A 4,779-nucleotide genomic window follows, 5' to 3' on the forward strand; every position below is an offset into this window, starting at 1 on the left:
CGCTTCAAAAATCAATGACTATCCCCACATACTAACACGAGACTTTTCAGTGTGTTTTTTCCTCACTCGCACACTTTCTGGGAAAACTTCCCAGGAGGTCACCCATCCCAGAATTGCTCCAAGTCAAGCACGCTTAACTATGAAGTTCTTCCGTTCCGGGCTACCGAAAAGAAGATGCATATTATTAGTATAGGTAGTACCAATAATTCTTATAAGTCATTCCTAACTGTACCGTCCCATACCAGCACAGTCTCTGGAATCCCTCTCTTTCGGGTGTTGATTCGATTCATTCATGAACCCCCAAGCTGCAAGATGCGGCTCATGCTTTTTCCTCACTCGCACACTTCCCGGGAAAACTTCCCAGGAGGTCACCCATCCCAGAATTGCTCCAAGTCAAGCACACTTAACTATGAAGTTCTTCCGTTCCGGGCTACCGAAAAGAAGATGCATATTATTAGTATAGGTAGTACCAATTAATTCTTATAAGTCATTCCTAACTGTACCGTCCCATACCAGCACAGTCTATGGAATCCCTCTCTTTCGGGTGTTGATTCGATTCATTCATGAACCCCCAAGCTGCAAGATTTGGCATGAGCCGCTCATTGTCTGTGCCCTTTCGCACCGGCGATCACTCCCTGCCTTTGCCAGCTCTTGGGATGTTACATGCCCACCAGCTTCTGCCTGGTTCGTCCTCAAACCACACCGTACTGGAAGAGAGGCCCTGCTCTGATACCACTTGTAACGCCCGGCCGCTTCAAGAATCAATGACTATCTTGTAATGTCTGGCCGCTTCAAGAATCAATGACTATCCCCACATACTAACACGAGACTTTTCAGTGTGCTTTTTCCTCACTCGCACACTTCCCGAGAAAACTTCCCAGGAGGTCACCCATCCCAGAATTGCTCCAAGTCAAGCACGCTTAACTATGAAGTTCTTCCGTTCCGGGCTACCGAAAAGAAGATGCATCTTGTTAGTATAGGTAGTACCAATTAATTCTTATAAGTCATACCTAATTGTACCGTCCCATACCAGCACAGTCGCTGGAATCCCTCTTTTTCGAGTGTTGATTCGATTCATTCATGAACCCCCAAGTTGCAAGATTTGGCATGAGCCGCTTATTCTCCGTGCCCTTTCGCACCGGCGATGACTCCCTGCCTTTGCCAGCTCTTGGGATGTTACATTGATGAATACATGGATATTCATTAAATTGTATTGATTGATTGTGTGACACCTTGGTGTAGGTGAGTTTTGCAAGTTATAGCTTGAATACGAAGTTGACTGGTTGTAGAAATTGTTAGTGAAGAACAAAGGTTGAACTGAAGCTTTGAGGTAAACCTTCAGACCTTGGGTGTAAATCCCTTTACTGTTCCACCAAGCCCTGAATGGGTAGTGGTGATTGATAGTGTATATAAATGCAATGAAATAGTTTAATGCTTTGTTATACGTATGTGTATGCATTTGGTGTGGCATAGGACGGTGTTTCCCTATGTTGGTATGTTGCATGACGATGCGTAATTCATACTTGGTAGTTTAGCTGGCCAGTAGGACTATTTGCACCTGAGTATCCTTAGGAAAGCTTGAGAGCTCGAGGGATTTCTCCTGGAGATGTTTGTTACACACTGCATGGATATGTATTTATTACATTATTTATTGTTATTGCTATTACACTGAGATTGAACTATGGGGTGGAGAGATGCTCCAAGGACCCCTGGTTTACTGTGATATATTCGTATATCTCACCCCGTGTTGTGGGGACCCCCTTTCAGGTAAGGATGCTGCAGGAGCCTCTGATGGTAAGTGGCCATATTTGCAATAGTTGATACATGAAGATGTTGCATCATTGAAATTAAGCATGCTATGTTGTAGTTCATATGTATAAGATTGTGAATTGAAAGTCAATTGTTATCTGTATATTATGTTTTATTGGATGGACTTAGCCTATGCTCATCTCCTTGGTTATCTCTTTTGTTGATGGGAGCCAAGGGATTGATCGTAGTGTTTTGTAGCTAAGTCCCATGATTTTGTAACTAAACATGTTGCGATGATGTAATGTTGTAATTATTGGATATATATATGATGAAAGGGTATGCATGTTTCTCTTATTGTATGTGTACCTTGAAAGAACAAAGAATCATGTTGGGAAGTGATTATATGTTGTCTATTAGGTGGAAGAAGACCTTTAGACTTAAAATTCATGTGGAAATGAAGATATCCTGTCTTGTTGTCCATTTTTCATATCCTATATGATAGATTTGGACCCTTGTGTCTTAATGGAAGTTGTAGATCTTTTTCTTAGCTTTCCATTAAGACCAAGATTGTGTAATTTGGATGTGTATAACTCTAGTTAGGGTTAAAGAACTAAAGCTTGGTGTTGTCCCCAGAAATCTGGCGCTACTAGCGCCGTGTTGGCGCTAACCGCGCCAAGGAACAGAGAAGGAAATGCATTCCCGGCGCTAATCGCGCCAGTCTAGTGCTAACCGCGCCAAATACAGGGAAACCCTCTGAGGCTTGGCGCTAATCGCGCCAGACCCAGTAGAAATCAGCAACTATTTTCGTAGAAGAGTCATAACTTGGGCTACGGTGCTCTGATTTGAGAGCGGTTTGAATCTACGCGTAGCTAATAAATAATCCTATAATATTTTGGGAAAATGGAGACCATAAAGGTAGTATAGGAATTTCTTAAATAAATAAAGAGTGGATACGTATAATGTTTAAGAACAATAAAGTTGAGTTTTAAGCCTTGGTAGTCTAAGGGGACTACTTGACACCATATGGTAGCAATGTTTGGTCTAAGTAAGATTTACAATAAGTATTCCACATATAGTTTAAGTTATAATCACCTTATGGGAATTGGTTTGAATTACGGAATGGATTTTAAACAAAAATATTTATAAATAAAAACAGAAAAAGTTTATCCGTATTTTAATTTAATTTTATGATTGTAACTGCGCTTAATGTCGTACATAATAGTAACAAACCGGTTCTAGAACGGGGTGTTACACCATCACTACAACTTGTGGATGGCTTCAAATTGATTCTATTTTAATGTTAAACTTAGTGTTCCCCATATTTACGATGAACTCGTTACTTTTATGTGTATATAAAGCAAGCATTAACTTTATATATATATACATATATATATATATATATTTTGATTGAATATATATATATATATATATATATATATATATATATATTATTAGTCGTTGATCTATTTGCTACTATAATTTATTAGAAATTAATAATTTATTAAAGAGTAATAATTAATTAAAGATGTAACTATGAGAATGATGTCGAACTTGCAACGTCAGTGAGCACAAAATAACTTAGGTGTCATTTGCCATATATTTGTGTTTTTGTCTCTCATCATCTACGCTTTACTTGGCTCATATTATTTTCTCTGTTTCATTTTTTTTAGTTGTAAGGTGTTTTAATGATTATTTATTACGAGATTCATCATTGTTGTGTTTAAGTACTTGCCTTGACTCCAAAGCACTTCAAATTAAATCCTAACTCACCTGGGATATATTTACTTTGCAAACTTATCTCGTGATTTTTTTTTCATTTTCTTTTAAGGGGGAAACCGATTTCACTTTTTAAGCTTTATTGCTGCACCTTCACGAGTTCTTTTTTTAAAGTTAAAATCCATCCGTGACCGTGAATAAAACGTTCCATGCATGAATTAATTAATGATTCAAATGAAGAGAAGAATGCAAAAACATTGTCCTCACGTTCTCGTTAGCTCTATGTGCCACATCCTTGTTGATTACTTGTTTCTCACCCTTGCATCCTATCAAAAGTCGAACAGCTATACATTTTTAAACTCCCATTAATTATGTATTGGACTATGTTATTTGGATTCAAATCTTTTTGTTGATTCACCAAATAATGCTAGGTTGTTTAGTACATGAGAGCTGAACAGATGGAGGTTAGAGCATGTAGTAGTATTATCTTTGAGAGGGATTCAAAAACTTAATTCTAGATCGGTCTCAAATTCTGAATCTAGTCCATAGGAAACCTATAGAATTAACGGGTATAATATATAAAAAAAAATTGTTGCTTTTTTATTTTATTTCCCAAGGTATCCATCCTCCAGCCGACAGCTGGAGACTAATCCTTTCGAGGCGGGAGATCACATTAAGTGAGTAAACCTCTCCCAACGAAGCCTTCTCCATACACACAGTCAGGAATCGAACTCCTGTCAACATGCTTAAGGAACTCAGCTATCTACCAACTGTGCTGGGCTTTGTTGGTTGCTTTTTTTAATAATAAAAGAAAGGTTATATGTATCTCATGTTATATAAGAGAAATCAATTTTTTACACACACACAAAAGTGGAGTGGGTCCCACATCTATTTTTTTTCTCTCCTCTTACTTGTAGATCCCACTTGTAATTTTGTTTCTACTACACGAGATATTTTTTTTCTTACAACATAAAAAACCTATTTCCCATAAAAGAATGGGATTTATATCTATAATATTGGAGAAAAATGGACACATCATATCATATAAACACCAAATGTGGGGCCCATAGGTTTTAAAAAAAAAAAAAAAATCACAAAGTTCAATAGTTCTGCCGGAAACATCTGTTCATTCCTTCAACATGATAGTTCTAAATCCCTATTAAGATACACGCACGACAAAGAGAGGTTAAAATTGGATACAACATTTGATGTTACAATAACCACTCAAATAAAACTCATTTTGGACCGTTGGATGTCCTCGCGAACTGTCGTTACTCCCATGAACGAATGAATGTTTGCGAAGCTTTAACACTA

The sequence above is a fragment of the Gastrolobium bilobum genome, unplaced genomic scaffold, assembly GCF_033153095.1.
Source record: "Gastrolobium bilobum isolate Gb01-03AN ecotype WA unplaced genomic scaffold, APGP_CSIRO_Gbil_v1 utg7102, whole genome shotgun sequence".
Lineage (NCBI taxonomy): Eukaryota > Viridiplantae > Streptophyta > Magnoliopsida > Fabales > Fabaceae > Gastrolobium > Gastrolobium bilobum.